Source organism: Gymnoscopelus braueri (assembly GCF_963280865.1).
Source record: "Gymnoscopelus braueri genome assembly, chromosome: 12".
Taxonomy (NCBI): domain Eukaryota; kingdom Metazoa; phylum Chordata; class Actinopteri; order Myctophiformes; family Myctophidae; genus Gymnoscopelus; species Gymnoscopelus braueri.
This window is the reverse complement of record NC_137614.1, coordinates 52,961,476-52,987,943: the sequence shown is the minus strand read 5'-3', so window position 1 is coordinate 52,987,943 and position 26,468 is coordinate 52,961,476. Positions and strand designations below refer to the sequence as shown.

Below are 26,468 nucleotides of genomic sequence, written 5' to 3'. Positions count from 1 at the left end.
ATGGGGGATTATATCTCCACACTGGCCTGGGAACGCTTCGGGATCCCTCAGGAGGAAGTTGCTAATGTTGTTCTGGTAAGGTAAGTCTGGAAATCTCTGTTGGAACTGTTACCCCCGCGACCCGGTTCTGGATAAGCGGTTGAAGATGGATGGATGGATGGACGTGGCAACTTTCATCACAATGAAAAAAAAGATTTCCAGTGGATATACTTTGCGCACGACTGTATAGCTCGGTTTTGCATTCCAAATGGTATCTTAGTTTGGGGTCATCTCCGTTTTTCCAGTCCTCATGTAGTCTTCTGATTAATGCTGCATCATCCACACTCGCAGAATAAGACAAAATCTGTGCATAGCCTTTTTTGGTGACTTTTGAGAGCTTTTGAATCTCAGTCTCAGGACCACCACAGATGAAGCACCTTAAGCCACAAGCTACAGAATCCTCTTCCATGTTGTTGCCTACTAAAAGACAAGTGTCATGATTGTTTAACTAATGGTTGTTCAATGTAAGCAATTATAGGCTAGAGAAAATTGATATTCTAAATTCACAGTAATCAAAAGTTTTGCCAGCAGAGGAAAATAAATGCCAAAAAGTAGATAAAGTACCACACCTTAAAATCGTCCAGAAATATTTTCCAGGATGCAGCACTCCCGCTCCTTCCCCACATGCAGATAGTGTATCCCACTGAGCATGTGCACAGTAGGTGTACACTCTTATCAAGTGTTTAGCAATATTTTCTTATTTTATTTTTCAGAATAGAATCAATTCAACAACACCCCAATCCCCTACCATTGATTATACACTGATTATACACTAACAATAACCAATATACCAATATTAGATGGCCAGGGAGACATTTCTACTCAAAAATAATGGTTGGAATGGATTCAGCACCCCTGAAAACCCCTAGTTAGACGCCTCACAAGTTAGTTTGAGACTTTTATTTGTTTTCCCATATTTTTCACCCAAGCCCTCTGGGCTCTTTAACTTTGATTGGCTCTCCAGGATTTTCCACAAGGATTTGGGTTTGCATTAATTGAGAGGTGATTCTAGACACCTATAAGAACACATTGGTGAAGAAAGCTATTGGTAGTAAATTTTTTCACAGATGGTCCAAACATCTTGCTAAAATTCCCTAACTAAGAGGAGGCTTTGTCTGTCGGTCGGTCGGTCTGTCGGTCCCTCTTTTCCTCCCCAGCCGTTCAGGAACGTTTCAGATTTCAACCACCAGGGGCACAGAGCAGGTCTGGACTTGCTACCAATAGGCTCTATGCACAGCAGCCATATTGTGAAGACATTCACAGGTGTTACTAATGATACTAATGAAGTCAGGGTGCTGATATTGTACATGTTGGCTCACTGGAAACACTCTGCTACACCAAGTGGCTCTAAAACTTGGGTCCAGGGACCCTCATGGTTCCTTAAGGGGTTTCCAAATGGCCCCTTACGAGTGTGTAACTCTTAGAGAGTACAAATGGATTTGGTTCCATTTGTACTCTCTCAGAGTTATGGGGGTCGTGGAAATTGAAAAATCTGAGAACCACTGTGCTACACTAAATGGAACAGAGCCTTCATTAGTATCATTGGTAACACCTGTGAATGTCTTCACAATATGGCTGCTGTGCATAGAGCCTATTCTGTGCACTGACTGACCAGGGACAGGTGAATGTAATCAGACTGGAAGGTTTGCTGTTCTAGCCTATACACAAATCTACAACCAAATACCCCTATACACAAAATGCTACACACACACAAAATGCATAAAATGATTTATACTTTTTTTTATACTTTTCACTTATAAAGTGTTTTTTTTAGGTGTGTTGCCTACTAGGAATGTGTTCCTTCTGGGTCTGGCAGAACCAGGTCTCCTGGTCTTGTTTACAGATGAATGAGGATGTGATTTTTGGTATCATTCTAAAGTGTATAATGTGCAAAGTAATAATCTCATAACAAAACTTCATTGTGAAACATGGTTTGGTACTGAACACAGATGTTATTGTCAGAGTTATTCCCATGCAAATGTGTTTTCTATATAGAACAGGACACGCTGTCCGCTCGGGCCACGACGGATCAGCTCGTCCAGTTTAGTAGACCTTGTATTGTGAATTTGTACTTCCATGTACTGTTGTTCTCATGTCTTACTAAATAAAGTACATCAATCAATCAATCAATCAATCAACAAGCTGGCAGTTCCGTTCCCTAAATCATGTTTTCATCTCATAACAAGTAACACTGTCTAATGTGCCGCTTGCACTCCGCCTCACTTCTTCTGTCCTGCTGCTCTTGGCCTACAGTGGTCTCCACCACATACTGCTGCAGGTGTGCAGGGACTTGACGCACTCTCTTTGGCAGTGGAGGCGCTGCTGTATCTGTTGTTTGCTGTGCGTCCTGTGCGCCCATGGCACGCTTTGTGGCCTGTGCCCAAATGGCTTGGAACTCCAAGTCACTCCGGAGCTTTTCCACGCAAGCCAACGTCCACTCCCGTATAGTGGCCTGTTGTTTTATCCTGTAGCACTTTGTTAGGAGGATCAAGGAGTGCAAGAATTCTGTTCACCATCACTGCAGTGAACATGAAGTGGCTATCACTGATAGCTTTTAGGAGCCCGGCTGCCTCTATTTTCAGTTCCGTGGGCACAAGGCCACTGCTGCTGTCACTCTGGGCAAAGAACTGTATAATAGCGTCATAACTTTTAACGATGACTGACACGGTAGCCTGGTGACCGGTCCATCTTTGGTCGAATAGCCTTTTCAGACGTTCTCCCTTGTACGCTACGGCCACAGTTTTTTTTTTTCAGGAAACGGTAAAGCATGTCACACACGTCAAAAAAGGTTTGTAGTGCATTTTCAGCTGACATGGAGTGGTGTAGTTGATGGTTGAAACAATGCACACATGGGATATGTCGTTGAATTTTCTCCTGCAATATCTTCTGCACGTCCCCTCTTTTCCCAGACATTACGCTTGCACCCTCATAGCATTGACTGAGGATCTTATCTGTGCCCAGGCCTGCTTTATTCAGCTCCGAAAGGACCAGGTTTGTCAGACTTAACGCATCACGGTGCTTTGTAGTGGCCATTACCAACAGCCTCTCACGCACCTCATTATTCACGTTTAGAAAACAATAGACGTGTACCAGCTATTCCCTATTTCTTCCACTCTTTCACTGGCCACCTTGTTACTCATGAGAGCTATTATTTCGTTCTGAATTTCGTGTGAAGTGTAGGTGGCATTTTGGGTGATGGTGGTAATAGTAGGGGGTACTAAGCACAAAAAATGGCCAAATCGTTACGCGGCGGATAAAAGCACCAAATTTGGTACACGCACTCTTTAGGATGTATCTCATCATCTCAGAAGGGGTGCCCAAAAATTTGGACCCATTAAAGGGTTTTTTAAAGGAAAAATCAAAAATGGCCGCCAGAAATGACCCATGATTCCTAAAAGTTGATATAATTCTGACATTTTGGCTGATTGTGCTAAATATAACTTTTACATTTATAGTAAATAGACTGATATTAAAGGATTTGGCAAAAATAACCCATGAAAAATGTCTTAAATATCTTTTAAACAACTCTAAATGCCCAAAATTGTCTTAAAAACCACTCTGAATAAGATGACCTTCCACATTAATCCTTTTCTAAGTGATATATTGTCAATGCCAAATATACTTAATTGTTTTCTAAAACTTTTAAAAGACCCTATGAATGATTACCAATACATAATATATTGTACAAATCTTCATATGACCAGAGATCAAGCCCTCTATTGGGGCACAACTCCATAGCGTTTTAATGCCCCAAAAATGTAGGAGAGTGTGGGAGCAGACAGGTTCTCGTGCTTGGAGTGTGGGAGCAGACAGGTTCTCGTGCTTGAAATTAAACAAAGTTGCAACCTTGTGCGGGAAAGCAGAAGATCAAAGACACACACACCAGCACCCCCCCCCCCCCTTAAAAACGGTCTGGGGGGCTCACAAAAGCCTGAGTAGACGATAAAATTACCCAAAGTTTTTTTGAAAGTGAAATATCCCTTTAACATGTTGTCCCTGCTACCTGCATGTCACACAGTTAACATGTTGTCCCTGCTACCTTCATGTCACACAACAGTTAACATGTTGTCCCTGCTACCTGCATGTCACACAACAGTTAAGATGTTGTCCCTGTTACCTGCATGTCACACAACAGTTAAGATGTTGTCCCTGTTACCTGCATGTCACACAACAGTTAACATGTTGTCCCTGCTACCTGCATGTCACACAACAGTTAAGATGTTGTCCCTGCTACCTGTATGTCACACAACAGTTAAGATGTTGTCCCTGCTACCTGCATGTCACACAACAGTTAACATGTTGTCCCTGCTACCTGTATGTCACACAACAGTTAAGATGTTGTCCCTGCTACCACTAAGTGACTGTCACTTCCTGTCACTTCCTGTTTCAGATTATTTTGGGCACCCCTTCTAGGATGTGTTAGGATGACCCAAGGGACATATGTGCCAAATGTTATGCTTTTTGGAGATTCTATAGGCTTTTTGAGTCAATCGCCAGCACTGTAGGCGGCCATTTTCAATTTAGTCAATAACTCACTTCCTGTTGAAGACTTTTTTGGGCACCCCTTCTAGGATGTCTTAGGATGACCCAAGGGACATGTGTGACACATTTTATACTTTTTGGAGATTCTTTAGTTGTCTTTTGAGTCAATCGACAACACTAGGCGGCCATTTTCAATTTGGTCAATAACTCACTTCCTGTTTCAGAATTTTTTGGGCACCCCTTCTAGGATGTCATAGGATGACCCAAGGGACATGTGTGCCACATTTTATGCTTTTTGGAGATTATTTTGGTGTCTTTTGAGTCAACGGTCAACAGTTTAGGTGGCCATTTTGGATTTTGTCCATAACTCACTTCCTGTTTAAGATTTTTTTGGGCACCCCTTCTAGGATGTTTTAGGATGACCCAAGGGACATCTGTATCAAATTTCATGCTTTTATCCGCCGCGTAACGATTTTTCACTTAGTACCCCCTACTATAAATACCTTCGCTAGTTCTGTGTCTTTCCTTATCGTGTAATCCATCATAGACAAAAACCTCCGCACGGGTAGTCACAGTGTGTTCTTTATTTTTTTACTACCAAACCACTTTCTGATGTCCATTCTACAAGCTATGGCACATGATAACGCTAGGAATGGAGCAAACTTTGCTTTGTTTTGTTTTGTTTTGTTTTGTGCCCTTTTCCACTTCCCTCGCGGGAACAGGAAGAGTTTAGGGTCAAATCACTAAACGGCTGCTCTGTCCATGGTGCTGAAATAACAGCACTACTGCGCTCGGTGCGCTCTGCGCTGGGTGGGCAGGTGATTGTAAATTAGACTCACTGGAGCAAGCTTCAGATAATTATATTATAGGCCCTATAGGGGGAAATTGTGTGTTTCAATACTGTTATTGTAATCTCTATGATAGTTATAATATTCAGCCAATATTTTTGCTGTTTTTGATATTTTCATAAGACTTTATAGAACATAAACTGAGGGGGTACAATTTGCAACTGAATGGATGAGGGACAGCCAGCCAGGACGCTACATGTTAAATCCTGGCCCCACATTATCGCATAAAGCCCCAGTGGAAGCCTACCATGTGTTTGTAAGGCTACTTTCACCATTGTATGTTACTTATAAACTGTGCTGTTATATTGTTGTTGTTGGCTTTTAATTAATGAATTAAAAGTTTGATTACATATCGGTGCTCCTGTACTTGTGCTGGTGCACATGACCGACAATTTTACATTTGGAGTAGAGACGGGACGTTCATGAATGATTCGTTCAGAAGGATTCCAGTGGCGTCAATTCAGCAGAAGCTGAATTGCACATACACACATACACCCTCACACAGAGAGACAGACCCTCTTCTAGACGGCGTGCTCCTTCTAGGACCCTTGTCATACAAGAGGGACACCATATAAAAACACTGAAAAACGATAAATAGGAGAATAAATCTCATCCAAGAAAAAAAAAAACAGTTTTCACAGAGTTGCTGTGCTGATGCTAACTCTTCTGTCCTCCTTCTGTCTCCGTGTAAAGAGGTTTCATCTGGACATGAGGAGAAGAGGAGCCCCAGTCTGGTCCAGGAGGAACCACTACCTCCACAACATGAGGAGAGGAGCCCCAGTCTGGTCCAGGAGGAACCACAACCTCCACAGATTAAACAGGAACGAACCAATGGTAGAAGTCCGGTCCTGACAGTTCGCTGCCTGTAGATGTCGCACTCGCTGTAATAGCTAGTTCTCTCACAGTGATTCAGTGAGGACTCTTCATCATGGCGGCGAAAGACAACAATAGCATTATATTACACTACACTACACTATATTATGTGATGTGATGTTATATTAGAGAAGCGCCTTCAGCTTACAAAGCTGATGTTTGGGTGCACTTTGGTTTTAAAGAGAAAGAAGGAAGCAAGGACTTGGATAAAACAAACGTGGTCTGCAAGCTTTGTCATGTTACGATTAAATATTCAGGAAACACAACCAACTTGCGGTCTCACTTAAAACGACACCACGCTAATACTTTAGCACAGCCACTGCCAACGAAACGTGTGGACCCAAAGCTGACACGAGTCCTGCACGGCCGGTCCAACTTTGACAACCCGCGTCTGCCCCGTCAATAATCAGATCCGTAGACCGACCCGGCCGCCACCCGTGATTATATCAAAATACAAACCAGACCCGCCCCCGCCCGTCAAATAATGGACCTGTCTCCGCCCCGTTACCCGTTCGTATTCACCGCTCGCTATCTTTGACTTTATTTCATCCAACACCACATGTGGAGGGGGTGTGTGTCGCAGTGGTGTAAAGTAACTGTGTAAGTTCTCTTTCAGTGCCAAGAGTATTTTCATAAAGTACTCCCCCAGTGCCAGCAATTTGCGTTTTTTTTAATTTTTTAATTTTGTAATTTTTCATTCAAATAAATGATCTGATTGGGGTTTTAAACCCATAATACAGTTCTACCAGTAGAGAGCAACAAATCGACACATTGATGATCTCGCTGGCTCACTCGACAATCGTTGATCGGGCTAAATTACGATGTGATACACGACTACGATGACTGATCGTCACCCAGACCAAAGAGTGGACCTCTCCGTTTGTTTTTTATACCGCGTGAAAAAACGTGACTTTCCCTATTCTGGCCAAAAATGATCGCGGGAAAAAAATTAGAACCGGAAACGGAATCTGCGTCATGAAACCGGAACCCAATGAGTCTGAAGGAGTCAGGAAGCGAAAGTGATCATGAAAAATAAACAGAATAGCAGTCAAAAGTAAAAACTCGGGATTTCTCGTGCTGGCACTGAGGGTACTCGGGGAAAAACTCGGGATATCTCGGGGCGTGGCACTGAGAGAGTTAAGTTACTTTGTAAATTTAGATTATTATTGCAAAACATGCATTAACCACTTCAGCCCTATTTAAACGTTCACTATTTGAAAATAGCCGATCTACAAGCTCTATTTTCAAAGGATTTTTTTACATTTTATAACAGCCACATATAGAGACTAGAGACACTAGATATTTGTCTATAAACACTTGAACAGAGCGCACTCTCTCCCACACACGCACACGCATACACACACACACACACGCACGCACTGACACACACGCATGCGCACACGCGCACACACACACAGAGCGTGCAGTGGCAAATGGAACGATAAACTGCGTAGTCCTAGATGGATGCTGCTCCGTATGCCCTGCATGTAGGGCTATAGGCTTGAAGGCAGCCAGTCATAATCATTCTTTCATGTTTCAAGTGTTTAGCTTTAGCTTCGATTTCAGCTCATTCAAGCCTTCTTTCCCCGTGAGTCACATAGAAAAAACCTCTGTGACTATTTAACTCTACAGGTGTGTATGACATGAGCACAGCTGCATCCCACCGGCGATAATGTTTGCCCGCTAGAGATGCGCGGATGGCCTCTGACGTCACCCGAATCCGCATGTACAAATTAATTATCCGCCTGTTATCCAACCGCAATAATTAGATTATCCAATTTAAATATCCGCACCAACCGTTTTTCCCGTATGTCAAAATATTATTATTTTCTGGTATTCCCCGTTAGTTTTAGTATTAGTTAGTTGTGCGATGCCTCTGTGCGATGCGATCACAAAATGCATTGATTTAGCCTATGGAATGTCGGTGCGTCTTTTTTTCTTTTTTTTAAACCGGTGCTGCGCTGAACATACAGAGCGCACTGCTCTGCTGCGCTGAACATACAGAGCGCACTGCTCTGCTGCGCTGAACATACAGAGCACACTGCTCTGCTGCTCTGAACATACAGAGCACACTGCTCTGCTGCGCTGAACATACAGACTCTGTGCGGCATCCAACATACAGGCATCCAACATACATGCGGCATCCAACATACAGAGCACACTGCTCTGCTGCGCTGAACATACAGACTCTGTATGTTCAGCGCAGCACCGGTTTAAAAAAAAGAAAAAAGACGCACCGACATTCCATAGGCTAAATCAATGCATTTTGTGATCGCATCGCACAGAGGCTGCTCTACACACTCACACAGACACAAGCACGCAGAGATGTAGCTATTTTATGGATATATATATTAGATGTCATTAATTTATTTACCGCAATATTTCACCCGCGGTTTATCCGATATTAATTAATTATATTTGATTGACCCGAATCCACCCAAACTGCGGTTAACTGCGGCAACCGCGGCTAAAACCGCGATCCGCATCTCTATTGCCCGCACATCTTGTGAAAATACAAGAATGCATCCGGAACCTTTTAAAACCCTTGACTTCAGGTCGGTGGACTTCAAAATAAGAGCGCTTTTGTCAAGTTATAGGCAAGTAAGTGACTTCTGGTCTGTGGAATTTAAAATAATGCTATTTTTGAAGAATGACGAGTTTGCACTGTTGCTACACTTAAAAATATAAAATAGCAAGTGTGAACCATAGTCATATTGTATAGCTATTGAGATGTTTGGCATAAATATTGAAATATGACATTTTGTTGTATATCATGCAGGTCAGGTTTTTAAACGGTCAAGTGTTGACAGTTTAAAATTCACAATAACATGAATCCAACATCATAGTGCAACATTTATGAAATCTATGCAAAAGTTTAACCTGCAACACAATTTCATACAATATGTAGTGGGGGTCCCTGCTTCATCTCTCAGCTAGGGGGTCCTTGGCCTTGAAAACGTTGAAGACCCCTGTTTTAATCATGTATGCTAAAAAACATTTTCCAAATATTAAACTTTTTTACATTTTGGACAAAATAGCCAATTTTACATCGAGGTGCCCAGATGACCCTAGTGCCCTCCTATCCTGTTACCTTGCAACCTTGCAAGACCCTACAGTAGTTTAATGGGTGTCTATTTATCGACATCGGCGTGGTGGGGAGCTTTATGCTCCTCAGTGCTCGGATCCGGTGCCTACTGTATCCTTTCATCACGTTACCGCTTCTGGTCTTATGGCTAGCGAGCTAACAAGCTAACGAGGCCACAACGAGGCGGTCTACTGCATAATTCAACAAGCCTGCGCTTGAAATGCTCCCGCATTACATTGTGGACTTAATCCCATGCCAAGCAAGTGCACAGTAATCCTTTTCTTTACGACGTGGATGAAACGCTCTCTGTTAATTGCACAGGGGCCGTCCAGGGCCGCCAGTTGTTTTCATTATTCTTCGTGGTCGTTATTGCGCATGCGTCAGATTGTAAGGGAGACGAAAAGGTTCATTCCATAGCTTTAGCTACGGCTAGTGCTTTTACAAAACGGTATTAAACTGGAAAAACAGCCGCTGTTGGTATAAAAGAAAACAGTGATTTGTTGCCAATTAAAATCGATGATCAAATTTGTTGGCAACATATTAGTAATCGATTTTAAATTGATTCATTAATTTGTTGTTGCAGCCTTAGCACTTTGACCTCTTTATTGATAATAAACATGTGTAAAATACATACATTGTCACACCATTATCAAAAACGCAAAAAAGCCAGCGGCTTATTTCCGTTGCAGTCCTTTCGTGTGTGTGTGTGTGTGTGTGCGCACGCGCGTGCAGGTGTGTGTGTTTGCGCGCGCGTGCAGGTGTGTACTTGCACTGAAGTGCACGCTTGTGCATGTCAGTCCAAGCACCCATAGGTGCAAGAAAATGCCCTTGTGGGAAAAGCGTTGGTGTGCCTTCCACACTAGGAGGTAGGGGGTAGTTACCTGAGGAATACACGTGAGGGGAGGACTGTACAAAACAATTCAAAAACAATATAAATATAAATACCTACAACTATTAAGAAATGAAAATAAAACACCAGGCTTGACAAAGATAAACTGTCACTCTTAAAGTTCAAATCTTTACCGGTCTCTCATTGTATCTTTTCCCCAGACGTCCTGCACCTCCCTGTGTGTAAAGAGGAGGTTTCCCCTGAAGATGAGAGGAGCCCCAGTCTGGTGCAGGAGGAACCAGAGCCTCCACACATTAAAGAGGAGCAGGAGGAGCTACTTCAAAGACCAGAAGAGGTTGTTAGGCCAATGCTGACATTACTAGCAGTGAAAAGTGAAGGTGATGATGGTGAAAACAGAGACACAGAGCCTGTAGCCAGCACCTCAACTGAACACATGAAAACACAAGCTGATGTAGAGGACTGTGGAACATCACATCCAACTAGTGATGACCAGCTCCTCTCTTCACACTGTTCGGAATCTGACATCACTGAAGACAGTGATGAGTGGGAGCCCAGTGTAGATCAGTCACCTTTAAACACACTGAAGTCACACAAGACGCAACATGTGGAAGGACAGAGATTGTCTTTGAGCAACAAGATGTCCCAGGACCTGAAATCATCGAAAGAAACTCCCTCCATGCAGAGTCACACAGGGAAGAAAAGATTTAGTTGTAGAGTGTGTTGCAAAATGTTTAATCATAAGGGACTTCTTAAGACGCACATGAGGACTCATACAGAGGAAAAGCCCTTTAGTTGTCACATTTGTAGCAAAGGCTTTAGTCAATTGAGAAGTTTAAAAACACACATGATGACTCATACAGGGCAAAAGCCCTTTAGTTGCCAAATTTGTAGCAAAGGCTTTTGTCAAAAATGTGATCTAAAAAGACACATTAGCACTCATACAGATGAAAAGCCATTTACATGTTCAGTTTGCAGCAAAGACTTTAACGTAAAACGTAATCTAAAAGCACACATGATGATTCATACAGGGGAATGGCCATTCTCTTGTTCAGTTTGTAGCAAAGGCTTTAGTGTAAAACGTAGTCTAGACAATCACACAAGGACTCATGCAGGGGAAAAGCCATTCTCTTGTTCAGTTTGTAGCAAACGCTTTAGTGTAAAAGGTAGTCTAAAAAAACATGTGATGACTCATACAGGTGAAAAGCCATTTACTTGTTCAGTTTGTAGCAAAGGCTTTAATGTAAAAAGTAGTCTAAAAAAACATATGAGGACACATACAGGTGAAAAGCCATTTACTTGTTCAGTTTGTAGCAAAGGCTTTAGTCACATGGGAAGCCTAAAAATACACATGAGGACTCATACAGGGGGAAAAACATTTACTTGTTCCTTTTGTACCAAAGGTTTTGGTGAAACAAGTAATCTAAAAAGACACATGAGGACTCATACAGGGGAAAAGACAGTTACTTGTTCAGTTTGTAGCAAAGACTTTAGTGTAAAAAGTAGTCTAAAAAGACACATGAGGACTCATACAGGGGAAAAGGAAGTTACTTGTTCAGTTTGTAGCAAAGGCTTTAGTCAAATGGGAAGCCTAAAAATACACCTGAGGACTCATACAGGGGAAAAGACAGTTACTTGTTCAGTTTGTAGCAAAGGCTTTAATGTAAAAAGTAGGCTAAAAAAACATATGAGGACTCATACAGGTGAAAAGCCATTTACTTGTTCAGTTTGTAGCAAAGGCTTTAGTCACATGGGAAGCCTAAAAATACACATGAGGACTCATACAGGGGAAAAGACAGTTACTTGTTCAGTTTGTAGCAAAGGCTTTAGTGTAAAAAGTAGTCTAAAAAGACACATGAGGACTCATACAGGGGAAAAGAAAGTTACTTGTTCAGTGTAACGGACCATGGTACGGCCAAACCTTTATTTTGAAGGCTCTAGCCGGAACACGGAAGTCAGGGCGGCTGGCTTCCTGAAAGGGGGCTATTTAAACCAGCTCAGTGACAGCATGGGGAGAGAAATGTTTGTTACGGACGGCATGGAAGGAAAGACTGCACATAGACTGCATGTCTAATAATGGACCTGAAAGTATGGTCAAGGAAAGGACTGAACAGAAAATGTTTGTCTAATATTAATGGACCTGAAAGTATGGTCAAGGACGGAAGGTTACAGAACTCTGCCATTAGCGCCTAGCTGGAAGGGGAAAAAGGTATTATTATTTTTGTGTAACAGTTTTCTTGGTACTGTTGTCACTGTGGATGCTTTGAGTTTTATTGGTTTCTTATGGTTGTTTATGTATGCTCTATCTAATGTTTATTTGACTTGTGATTTATGTATTGTATGTTTTTTCTGTTCCTAGTTTTCACGTTGGGAATACAAATAAAATGGTAAACTCATCAGTCGAGCTCCAACTCCTTTTATGTCCAGCTGGGTCCGCTACATTCAGTTTGTAGCAAAGGCTTTAGTCAAATGGGAAGCCTAAAAATACACCTGAGGACTCATACAGGGGAAAAGACAGTTACTTGTTCAGTTTGTAGCAAAGGCTTTAATGTAAAAAGTAGGCTAAAAAAACATATGAGGACTCATACAGGTGAAAAGCCATTTACTTGTTCAATTTGTAGCAAAGGCTTTAGTATAAAAAGTAATCTGAAAAGACACATGAGGACTCATACAGGCGAAAGGCCATAAAGCCATTTTCTTGTAAAGTTTGTGGCAAATACATTGGTCACAGGACTAGTCTAAAAACCCACATGAGGATTCTTTGTTTATCACAATTAAGTGGCCGGTGGGTAGGAGCCAATATGGGTACTACCGTTACATAAACCACCTTCGTTCTACTCCTCCCGCCCAACACTCCCCTCTGACAGATGCCGCCCCAGCCCGTAGGAGTACGTGCAATGACCAATATCACCACCACCCTCCTCCTCCTCCTCCTCCTCCTCCTCCTCCTAAAAATATTCCACATTTTGCACTTTTTCCCCCTCAAGATTTTTTTGTAAATAGCAGATCTACAAGCTCACAATGGGTCACGAAGCGTTGTGAGCTTGTAGATCGGCAATTTTTTAATATATAATATCCCATGTCTAGGTAAAGTGCTCTTGGCCTAGTTATCTTCTTTTGGGCTTGTTTTCACAGACCTGGTTGCTTATTTCTCTCACAATATCTGGCAACACTGGAAGTTAGAAGAGCTGAAGAACGTGTACCTCGCACACGTTCATCTAGTTACATATATGTCCAAGGATTCGTTAGTGATGTCAACACTGACAAATCCTTGGTGTCTTCAAGGAAATTAGAAAACAAGGAAGGGACAGCCTAGGGGGCTGGCCGACGCCATTGCTTGCATAGCAGATGCCATTGATGCTCATGGGAGCCAAAACTGGAACAGGAAGTTTGGTGAAATACTATGAAGTCTATGGCAGCCATCTGGATCAGCTTGTGAACAAACACTATTTCTGAACGATTGTGTCCTTTGTCAGATAATCGGTTCAGGAATATAAAAGAAGACATATCACAGGTTTTTATCCAATCAATTCGGATTTTTTTAGCACACTGTATAATTTTATTGAGGCATCTAAACAGCGGCAAGTATCGTCCAGTGAGTAGGTGGGCCGCACTGCCATTAATAAACATACCTTATTAACCGAGAACAACAATCTGTCAATTGCACAATAATCATGTATACAAGCTATTCAAAATGGACAGAATCATTTATAGATATCATTTATTTAATACATAAATGTGGAAAATGTTTTAAAAAAATATATGAAGACAAATGGATATTTAAAAACATATATATATATATATATATATATATATATATATATATATATATATATATATATATATATATATATACATATTTGTATATATATATGTCACAGGGTGAATGGAGAACCAGGTAGATTGAAGACAGAGCGCTCGTTTTTAGGCACGGGGCTTCGGGGCGAGGCGGGGCTTTTCGAGATAGGGTTTATTAGCGAGGCTCGCGAGGAGGAGGAGGAGAAGGAGGACGCGGCACTGCGAGGCGGGGGTTTATTACGTGATAAACCGTCCTCCTTCTGAGAAGGAGGACGGTTTATTTCGCGAGGAGGAGCTCCTCCTCGCGAAATAAACCGTCCTCCTCCTCCGAGGAGGAGAAGGAGAACGCGGAGAGGCGGGGCTTTGATGTGCCGACGGGGACCTGTCTTTTGTTGTTCCCCCCCACATAGCAACCAGGAAGCTACGCTAGGGGAACGCTGAACACGCGTGCACACGCACACGCTTGTCCACGACGGAGGCGCGCCGACAAGTGGAGCTTGAGGCCGAGGAAGCGCGCCCTCGCGCCTCCAGGCGCGAGTGCCCGCGCTGACCGGCCGATGCTCCACTTGTCGACTCAGCGCCGTTTGAGTTGTAAACCGATAGGGACAGAATAGTTCTTTTCATGGATCACTGTGTGTGTGTGTGTGTGTGTGTGTGTGTGTGTGTGTGTGTGTGTGTGTGTGTGTGTGTGTGTGTGTGTGTGTGTGTGTCAGGGAGAAAGTAAAACAAAAGCCAGAACACAATAAAAGTATCTTAACAGTCCTGCTTTCAATAAACCAAAAAAAGCATGAGCGCGTGTGTGTGCGCTTGTGTGTGTGTGTGTGTGTGTGTGTGTGTGTGTGTGTGACTGTGTGTGTGTGGTCGCAGCCATATGTTTGTGCACAAGCCTGGCTTGTGGCTCCCTCTAGTGTTGCTTCTACAGAATTGCTGGGTGGGTGGTAAAAACGAACGCGCCTTCTTCAATCTACCTGGTTCTCCATTCACCCTGTAACATATATATCTATATATAATTTATTTTTATTTTTATTGTCTAATCAAGCAACAATTTCGCGGACCCCCTGCAGTACCTCGTGGACCCCCTAGGCGTTGCGCGGACCCCTGTTGAAGACTTGCACTAGGCCATTATGAGCACTTTAAACCTTTACTGTATACATTGAAAATAGCCGATCTACAAGCTCACAACACGCTGTGAGCTTGTAGATCTGCTATTTAAAATAAATCTAAAATGTGAAATATTGAGGGTTTTTGAAACACTAACAACACAAATCTGGCACAAAACATTTCAGATGGGGGGTTAGGACAAATAGCCTACATATTAATTTGAGGGTCCATGACATAAACATAATTAAGAACCACTGGTTAAAATAATTTTTAAATTGTGAATCCCAAGTCCAAATAATCAACTACACTTTAGAAAAAAGCCCATAAAACCGCAACCCGCAACTACCAATATTTACAAGCAACTTCACAGAAAAATAAGCCCAAAGTCGCTTATAATAAGTGGACATGGCAACACTGGTTTCTGTCTTGGCAGTATCGCCTACTTTGTGCTCTTTAGATAGCTCAATAAACGTATGCAGTGGACACATCGAAAAGCAACACAACAGAAAACAATGTGTGATATGTCTTCTTTTATTTTCCAGAAGCAATTACTTTACAAAGGTCTCAGTCATTCAGAAATATATTTTGTTCATGAGCTGATCCACCGGGCTCTCATTAACTCCAATGTATTCCACTGAACTCACAATGTATTCCACTGAACTCACGGTTGCAGTCTGGCTCCCATGGTGCGACGAATCTGCCGGCTGGAATTGCATGATAGCGAAAATGACGTAGATGACCCTACCTTCTTTAAATATATCTTGGGTGTCTTTATGCAGTTCTACTTCCGTGTCGCATAGTAGTGACATCACTGTCGAATCCTTGGTATCGTGATCCTAGCCTTTTGCGACGGTGTTTGTTTACCAGCGCCGCCACTCCACGCTGTATTTTGTTTGTTTTTCACGCTTGCGCTTATGAAACACTAAACAGGATTATTATTTCATGTCAACATTCTGGGTCAATAAATATTTGAATATCTAACTATGTTATATACTATATTTAATTTAAAAAAGCCTGGATAGCTTGGTTCCAGGCTTAAAATCTCTATGGGAAAAATTAATGGGGTTTCTATTTGCGGAACCACAAAATGGCCGCCACTGCTATGCCCTTTATTCTCTGTCTGTCTGTCTGTCTGTCTTACACTAGGTAGTCATCGCTGCCAGTTCCCGCCTGACGTCATGTAGGAGGTCAGACTGCTCCAGATCATACTGAATTAAGGTCCTTACACACCGAGGGCGTTGTTTTTCATGCAAATAATGTTTTTTTAAAAAACCTTATAAAGTCAATGCAAGCTTCCACATCAGTTTCGCGGAGCGAAAAGACGTCTTTTATTTATTCGGACCGAGTCAGAATTTTGCATATATTCGCATAATCGCCGGTGTGTAATGACCTTAACTGCCAATCGCAATTGGGAGGGGCTTGCGGATCCCGAGAAATTCAAGAAAAACAGGACTGAGGGGGAGGCACAGGATTCAAAACGCAGGTCTGGGAGGAGGCAGGCACCGGTCACATCTTGAGTGATAGGCAGGGCTGCGCATGATTTTAGGGAACAGGCCTAATTTGAAGATGGAAAAGGTCCTAATGTATATGTGGTTGGCAACACGTGTGTGCCGTGGGTTCATTATTAGCTGAGCTAAGCTTATAGGGCATAGCAGTGGCGGCCATTTTCTGGTTCCACTTCAAAATAGTCAATGCATTTTTCCCATTGACATTTCCAAAAATATTTATATCAATTATTTTAAGCCTAGAATCAAGCCATCCAGGGTCCTGGTGAATCATGACCATAAAACGTTTGATTCAGTCAAAAAACTTTTTTGAAAACGGCAAAACAAAGGGTATTTATTAAATATAGTATATCATATAATTAAATATAAAATAAAAATAAAAAATCACAGAAAAAAATGTTTAATGGTCATGATTCACCAGGACCCTGGATGGCTTGATTCTAGGCTTAAATTAATTGATATAAATATTTTTGGAAATGTCAATGGGAAAAATGCCTATTTTGAAGTGGAACCAGAAAATGGCCGCCACTGCTATGCCCTATTGGCTGGATCACAGATATGGCTAATATACATAAATGGCCCGGGGCCACTGTGAGTCTTAATCCATCTCTGTTGATAGTGAATCGATGGTCAGAGCAAATCCCAGTCCAAGCAAATAGAGCTAATTCTCCTCCAGCACTTTTGAAACATTTATTTGAGCACATGACTTTCACTCACAGCTATTTCAAATACAATTATTTTACATTTGACTACATTTCTAGGAAGGGACTCTTAGGACCCAAACTTACTTAGTTTGTACATTGTGCTATTGTGCTATTTTCACTATTTTTTACAATTTCAGAATTTTAATTTTTTTTTACCTTTACCTGTTTATTGTCTTCATAAACATTGAGTTAATGTTTACCCTGCATATGCCAATCCATGTTTACTCTGCTTACGCCAATCTCTCACTTAAGTAAGTCGTTCTATAGTGTCTGCTAAATGCATGCATTGTAATTGTAAATGCAATAAAATGCACTAAAATAAATCCTCTCCTCTCCTCTCCTCTCCTCCCCTCTCCTCTCCTCTCCTCCAAGGAGAACATGATCGCACCGTTGACGAGCGCACAGAGAACACCAGTCTGGTTTCCACAGTGTTCGTCCATCCGTCGTACAACGTCTCCACGTCCGACGGCGACCTGGCCCTCCTGAGGCTCGGCCGCGCCGTGCCGCTAGGCCCCTACGTGGTGCCTGTCTGTCTGCCCTCCTCCAACGGCACCTTCGCCCGCACGCTGGCCGCCATGCGCCTGTCCACGGTGAGCGGGTGGGGTCGCCTGGCGCAGGTGGGACCCCCCGCCAACATCCTCCAACGCCTGGAGATCCCCAGGGTCCCCATGCAGGTAGGGATGGGGGATCGAACCCCGGGTTTTCTGCCCATGGTTTAGTTTCAAACGGAATTCAGGGAACTCACAGTTCTAACTGTCACACTATACTAATCCCGTCTGTGTCCCCCAAAAATCTTCTCAAACATGGGTAAAATGCATTCTACTATGCTGCCACCAACATGTGGAACGACCAAGCCCCCATAACCCAGGGGTTGCATTGAAGCGCATTTGATTGATTGATGTACTTTATTTAGTAAGACATGAGAACAACAGTACATGGAAGTACAAATTCACAATACAAGGTCTACTAAACTGGAAATCTCATTAAGCACTGAGCTTGTTTAAGATGAGATCCCCATGCACACAAATCATGATGACATATAAGAGACAGACAGACTTGGACAGGGGCCATTTTAGAATTGCAGCCTCCTGAAGGTGTATCTTTAGGGCAGTTTTGAAAGTGAGTAGGGTTTTACACTCCTTTACTCCTTTTGGTAGGGCATTCCACATTTTTGATGAATAGCATGAGAACGAGTTCATTCCCTTTGTTGAGCCAAATCTGGGTTGAACATGATTCGTGGAGCTGCCTCTGGTGTTATGATCGTGGACTTCATTAACATTTTGGAAGTATTTTGACAAATACAGGGGGATCGCAATGTTGTGGTGTATCTTGAAGACCAGGCCCATAGCAAGTTGCTGTACTCTGTCCTCAACCCTAAGCCATCCAATCCTAGCAAAATGAGCAGGCGGGTTAGATGGGTTTTGTGATTGAGGCCAAGCATTGGACATGCTGGCCATTCATAGGTACTGCAGCTCAAAACCACTGGGGCCACTCTACATGAACGGGCCAAAACGGTTTCGACCCAATGGGCTCGACTCACGAGCTTTGCGCACAAGCTTGTGCACCGAAGTGACGCAAAACACGTCAGTGATGTGACGCAAAACATGTCACAGGGGCCCTAAATATAGGCCTCGCCGCCCGTCACACTTCACAACCCGGAAGAAGGGTGGAATTTGCCTCATGTGCTGGGTGAGCAACTCAATGCAAAGTGGATGGGAGGCCATATCCGGTGCCCTCTCTATTATTCTTTAACTCTATGGCAGGGGGTCTTCTACGTTTTCAGCCCAAGGACCCCCTCTCTGAGTGAGTGATGAAGCAGGGACCCCCATGTAATGCATAACCTTGTGTTGCAGATTAAAGCTTTTCATAGATGTTGGTTTCATGTTAATGTGTATTTTCAGACATTTAACCACTTAAACCCTCAATACTAAATCAACTTTCACTCTGTACTTAGTCTGCTCTTTTTCCCCCTCTCTTTGCCAAAAATAGCAGATCAACAAGCTCACAACGCCTCGCAGCGCGAGGCGTTGTGAGCTTGTAGATCGGCTATTTTCGGCTAAAGTTCCCCTCAGAATAGGGATGCGAGGGTTCAAGTGGTTAATGTAAAAACAAATATTCTATCACAAAAAGATTTGGTGGCCCCCCTGTAGTAACTCTGAGGACCCCGTAGGGGTCCCGGACCCCCTGTTGAAGACCTCTGCTCTATGGGAATGAGCTACCAAAAGACATAAAGGTTCTCGACTCCTATACCCAAACTCAAAACTGATCTTAACTCCTTGAACATCTTATTTTTTTGCCAGACCCAGAGGGTCGGCCTACATGAGGCTTTGCCCCCTTTCGTCCATACATGGACCGTCTGTATAAAAGGGACCTCGGTCTGTCCCTTTCTTCTCCATACATGGGCATAAAAGGGACACAGGCTGACACGTCATGCGAAGTCCGGCGTGACGTAGTGCTCTGATCCGGTCCGGGCACTCCTTGAACATCTTGATAATAGAATCCTCAGAACCCCCCACCTCTCCTTTCTCTGTAAAAAATAACTTATTAGAGGTCTAGAGTTCGGACGGGCCTCACACCTAAACCTCACGCCCATATATGGATATGTCTGTTTCTGTCAGTCCTTGTCCCTTTTATGCCCATATATGGAGATCCCTGATGTCATCAGTATATGCCCATATATTGGAATGCCCATATATGTCCATATTGGTCGGCTCGGCGGTTCTGGACTACTGGATATCCTGAACTATGCGACGGCGAGCACTGCACTCCCTCGAGTTCTTTTGTACTTTTACTCCACTATTATTTGAAAACGTTTAGTTACAAGTTACTTATAGATTTGGATTATTATTACAAAACATACATTAACCACTTCAGCCCTATATACATTTCGGCCATTTGAAAATAGCAGATCTACAAGCTCACAATGCGTCGCATCGCGACACATTGTGAGCTTGTAGATTTTCAAAAGATTGTTATACATTTTATACATTTGAAAACTTGTGAAACGAGACATTCTGTATAATGAGTGCTTTCTACTTTTGGTGCTTTAAGTACATTTTGATACCAATACTTTTGTTGTGAAATGGGACATTCAATTCAATTAAATTTTATTAAAGTGTCAAATCACAACAAGTTGTCTCAAGACACTTAACATGTAGAGCAGAGACCCGACAGTCCCACCCTGAGCAACAAGACACTTTACATGTAGAGCAGAGACCCCACAGTCCCATCCTGAGCAACAAGACACTTTACATGTAGAGCAGAGACCCCACAGTCCATCCTGAACAACAAGACACTTTACATGTAGAGCAGAGACCCCACAGTCCCATCCTGAGCAACAAGACACTTTACATGTAGAGCAGAGACCCCACAGTCCCATCCTAAGCAACAAGACACTTTACATGTAGAGCAGAGACCCCACAGTCCCATCCTAAGCAACAAAACACTTTACATGTAGAGCAGAGACCCCACAGTCCATCCTGAACAACAAGACACTTTACATGTAGAGCAGAGACCCCACAGTCCATCCTGAACAACAAGACACTTTACATGTAGAGCAGAGACCCCTCAGTCCCACCCTGAGCAAGCAATTTTGCGACAGTGGCAACGAAAAACTCCCTCTTAACTGGAAGAAACGTCAGGCATACCCTAGGCTCTAGGGTGGGAGGGGCCAGGTTCTAGGGTGGGCGGCCTTCTGCCTCGACCATGTGGGGGGGAAAGAAGAGAGAGAGAGAGGGAGAGACAGACAGAGGAGAGACAGAAAGAGATGCAAGTAGTAACAATAACAATAGTAGCAAATATAATAATGTAAGATAGTATATGATAATATAATATAGTACAGCGATAATGTGTATGCAGTATATAATGGTATAATATAAGAATGTTAAGATAATATACATTATAGTGTAGTGGTATAGTGTAATGTAGTAGAAATCCACGGTCATGCTCCATGGAGAGGCCCGGTCTGCAGTCACAGTCTTGAGCCGCAGCTGGGGGTCCGTAGTGACAGTCCATGGACCTGCGACGTGGGAGATAAAAGAAACTCCGGGGAGCGGGTCCCCGGGTGTAGAATTAGTGGCAGGCCTTACTAGAGCGTGAATCCGTACAGGGTTAATTACGATTGTACCAATGGGACACAAACCCACACAACCAAAAGGGAGGACGAGAGGAGAGAGGAGAGAGGGGGGAGGGGGGGAGGGGGAGGGGAGAGGAGAGAGGATGACTATAGGGTGACTGAGTCTATACACTTCGGCTATAGGCTTTATCATAGAGAAAGGTTTTTAAGCTAGTCTTAAATATAGTCATGGTTATGCTTACATTTTGATTTCCAGACTTTTACTTGTAACAGAGTATTTCTACATAGCAGTATTGATACTTTTACTTAAGTAAAAAAAAGTGAGTACTTTTTCCACCACATAACCTTTGACTGTACTACTTGTACCGCTGATAACCGGACCGTGTCAGTAAAGTATCCTCCCTCCCTGTAGGAGTGCAGGGCCCACACCCACCTGCCCATGACCAGGAACATGATGTGCGCCAGGGGGGCGGGACTCCTGCCAGGGTGACAGCGGGGGTCCCCTGGTCACCCGCAACAAGAAGACCTGGTTCCTGACACAGCGCTGTATTCACCTGTTTCCTAGGCTGTGTATTTTCCACTTCCTGTCGATTTGATCCAATGAAATCCAATGAAACTGGTCAGATGACCAATGATATCCAATGAAATCGACAGGAAGTGGAAAACACAGCCTAGGAAACAGGTGAATACCCTGTATACTATATTTAAACCCATTAAAACCCGGGAACGCATATCTGTGTAACCACTTTAACCATTATTTTATACTTTGGCTATTAAAAAATAGCAGATCTACAAGCCCATAGCGCGGCACCGAGTGCCGCGCTACGAGCTTGTAGATCTGCTTTTTTTTTATCGTGAATATTTCTGTACATCATTGAATATATGTATATATATTTGCCAGACCCAGGGGGTCGGCCTACATGAGGCTTTGTCGGTCGGTCGGTAGGTCGGTCGGTCGGTCTGTCCCTCTTTTCCTCTGCACACACGTCATGCGAAGTCCGGACATTCAGATTTCAACCACTAGGGGTCTGGCAGTACCAGGTCTCCTGGTTCCCTTGTTTTTTAAAGCGAATATTTTTAACAAAGATTTTAGTTAAAAATGTTCGCTTAAAAAAATACGTATATTCAAAGATTTGCAAAATGTCCATGATTTAAAAAGAAAAATCAAGCTCATGAGCTTGTATATCTGCTATTTTTGTATAGCCAAATACATCTAAAATGACAGAGATGCGTTCCCGGATGGAATGGGTTAAGAAAGAAAAAGTTATTAGTCGATGGAATAATGGCAGAGAGAAATGATCAACAGTTGCAGCCATAAATGCTGTTTATGTCGTTGTCATGTTGAGTGCGTTTACATGACACACAAATGTAACCAAACTATATGCATCTGCTTTTCTTTCTTGGATTTCTTTGGGGTTTCTTGAAGCTACAATCCAGGACATATTTTAAAATAAATAAAATGTTATTTTAACCAATGTGTAGAAACATTTTATTTTTGAGCGGTGTAGCTGCTCCTATAAGTGGGTTTGAAAAGTTTTCAAACCCTCCGTGGTGGAAGTTCGCTGTACTGTGTACTTTCGCTGTACTGTGATTGGCTCATTGGAATTCAGACCCTTTGCTCAGTACTGTGATTGGCTAGCGAGACGCGTGATGACATTAATTGCAAACGCGGAAGGAGGCCTCCGACCAAGTGGAGCTTACTATGTAACTGTGCTTGGGTTGTGTGTGTGTGTCTCCATCTGTGTCTCCATCTGTGTCTCTGTGTTCACGCTCTCATTGGCTCGCGCCCCCATGTGACTCACGCTGTCATTGCCTCGCGCCCCCATGTGACTCACGTGCGTACACTGCCTATTTGCAGCCGGCAGAGTGCGCCAGAATGCAGGAATTTAGACAATGCTCTGCACACACACACACACACACACACACACACACACACACACACACACACACACACACACACACACACACACAATGTCAATGTTCTCTCCCCATCACGGTGAAATAACACGGATTACAAGTCTGTAAATACACAATATTTTCGAGCTGCGTTCGCTTCCAGCGTTCGCACGTCTTACTTGTAACCTATAAATAGCACCACTCACTCTGATGTGACATTCCCATGAAACCTACCACTTCACACTGGGTGTGATTTTTTAAAAAGCAGTTGGAACTACTTGTCCTTATTAACTTTAGTTACAGTGCTTTAGTTTAGTCAGTTAGTCCTATATTGAGCTGATCAGAGCAATTATCACCGAGTTATGGCCATTTGAAGTGTTAAACACTGCAGTAACACTATTGTTGTCTATATATGGTTATGTCTATTGCTCATATATGGTAATGTCCATTGTCTATATATATATATGTATATATATATATATGGTTATTTCTACTGTCTATATATGGCTTTGTCTTTTCTATAATGGTTTATAGTTTGCGAGATTTCGCTGCAGTCAGACGAAACAGACTGAAGCAATAAGACATTTTCTGAAGAAACGGATAGCAACAAAAGCGACGCGGTGGACCCGAGAATCCAGGCAGAGCTGGAGAAACTCAACCAGTCTTCTGCCGACATCAACAGACGCGAGACACAGCTGCGGGACGCCCGGCAGAGCTTTCGCCGGGCGCTGGAGGATGCCACGGCCGAGCTGGTGGAGCTGAGGAAGAAGGCCGGCGGCAAGGCCATGGAGAAGTCCAAGCCCTACTGGGAGGCCTGCAGTGCGGCCACGCAGGCTCAGCTGGAAGCCCACAACGCCACGCAGGACTTCGAGAAGGCCACGGACGTTCTGCAGGCGGTGAGGGACATGATCTCCTCCGCGCTGCAGCTGAGGGACGACAACCGGCAAGAGCTCGACTCGGCCGCCTGGCAGGAGAGGCTGGACCACGCCACCCGGAGGCTGACGGAGGCGGAGCGGACCAAGGCGAGCAGCGAGCTGGTCCACCAGGAGATGGTGGCCAAGTCCACGTCGGCCGTGAGCCGTGCGAAACATCTGGAGAAGAAGCTCAGACGCGCCGTCAAGAAGTCCAAGCCTTACTTTGAGCTGAAGGCAAAGTACTACGTGCGGCTGGACGCCCTGGAGAGGAACAAGGACGAGCTCCAGGCCAGGCTGTCCCGGGACAAAGACGAGTACAGGACGGCCCTTGGGAACCTGGAGACGATCTCGGAGCAGATCCACGAGCAGCGTCGCCGCAGTTCCGCCGTCAGCCCTCACGTGGCTGCTCTGTTCTACTACAAGAACAATTAACATAAATACATGTCACAATCGTTATATGTATACAGAGTAGACCAAACAAATCATATATATATACGTTTGTGCGAGCGTTTTATTTATAAATGATTTATTTTATAATCATTTCTCCATTTTTCCTGCACTGGTCGTCACTCAGCACCCAATCTGGGAACCCATATCCAACTGAAAATGAAAAACAGCGCCCTCTGCTGTTTGTTCTATGTCTGTTGGCTCTGGGCGGAAGAAAACGTAACACCAGTGCGCAAGGAAACCGGGGTTTAGGTCTGCCTTCAGCTTTCACTTCCGGTGGGTGCCACTATGTTTTCATTCCCACTAACAATATTTCTACACGGAACACTAACACCACTTCTCCCAGAGAACATGGATGGTTTTGGTTATAAGCCCACTTGTTTCTATGATGAAAGAGTAAGTTAAAATGTGAATATCTTTCTGTGGTTTTGTCTGCTCCGCGGACGCTATTGTTAAATGAGTTTGGGTTTGTTTCGAGGGGGAAAGATCGACGGACATGTGAATCCCGCCCACTACATTTGATTGGGTAAAGCGCGGCCTGCTTCCTGATCTGAATGCACACACGTTATGACGAACCTCCCCGACAGATTCCAACGCAGTGCAGAATCTGTTCTTGAGAGATTACTCAGCACCTGCCCAATTTATTATATACAATTCATTTAAATTGAACCCGAAAAAATAAAAATAATTAAAAGTGTGTGTTTACACACACACACACACACACACACACACAGTACGTATTATACTAAGTCAATGAGGTTATTTTACGTAACGTATCAATAGCACAGGCATATAGCAGTAGTAAGGTTGATTGAAAGAATATATTGATTAATCACAAGTTCACAAGTGTTTTTATTTTACCACCATCTTGGTGGTAAAATGAAATAAAATAAGGTGTGCACTGCTGTGCAGACTATTGTTCTCTTATTGTTCTCTTCTCATCTAGTATTCTATTTGTCCAGCACCAGGCAGTTTATATTTTCAATGTGTGTGCTTTGTTCACTTTGACTTAACCACTTAAATCCCATACATTGTTGAGCGGAGTACCTCAGGGCTGTATGTGTGTGTGTGTGTGTGTGTGTGTGTGTGTGTGTGTGTGTGTGTGTGTGTGTGCGGGCAAGTGTGTGCGTGCGGGCGTGTGTCACTGCAGAGCAAAAAATATACACGTTTTTTTCACTTTTCAACGAGGCAGAGTTGATAAGAATCATAGAAGAGCTGGTGGCTGCATGGTGTCAACATGGCTGCAGAGTATTGCAACAATTTGGAATACAGAATTACATTGAAAAGATTGCATGCATGGACCCCCCTCCCTCTGATTAGATGCACGGACCCCCCTCCCTCTGGCTACATGCACTGACCCCCTCCCTCCCTCTGTATACCCCCCACAGATCTACCCCTCCCAAGTACATTTAACTAAAGACATTGCACATAGTCATATTTCAGTCAGACAACTCTCTGATTTAATTTAGAATAGATATATAGATATATATTGTTGACTATGTCTTAAAAATGGACAATCCATGTCAAAACCTACATAGGTCCGATTAACATTAAGATGGCATTAAGCCAAATATTCCTGTGAAATTCAGGGGTGGGGCCTCGAGGAAGTTTGATACAAGGTAACAGGAAGAGATGTACAATGTACAAAAGTAGTAAGGCAAGAGGCCCTGTTAGGAGGGTAATTTTGCTGACCTCTGGGAAGCTCTTCTAGAGGTTGGTTAGAAGGCCTCCGCACAAAACTAGTAACTAATGAGATAAAATGCTAAAAATCGATAAAAGAAAAAATAGGAGAAATCCTTAAAGCAAGCACCGACAATGTATTTGTCTGAGTTAAGTATACTGTTCGCGGGAAAA

The 26,468-nt window shown here is 43.3% G+C and overlaps 1 pseudogene across 1 annotated transcript; it reads left to right on the top strand.

Moving 5' to 3' along the window:
* On the top strand, nt 1-24,604 carry LOC308096666 (SH3 domain-binding protein 5-like; annotated as a pseudogene). Its single transcript has 6 exons — nt 1-80; nt 2,949-3,030; nt 5,244-5,331; nt 17,655-17,956; nt 21,770-21,843; nt 23,858-24,604. The product of its transcript is annotated as an SH3 domain-binding protein 5-like (transcript).
* Nucleotides 24,605-26,468: the final 1,864 nt, after the last annotated feature.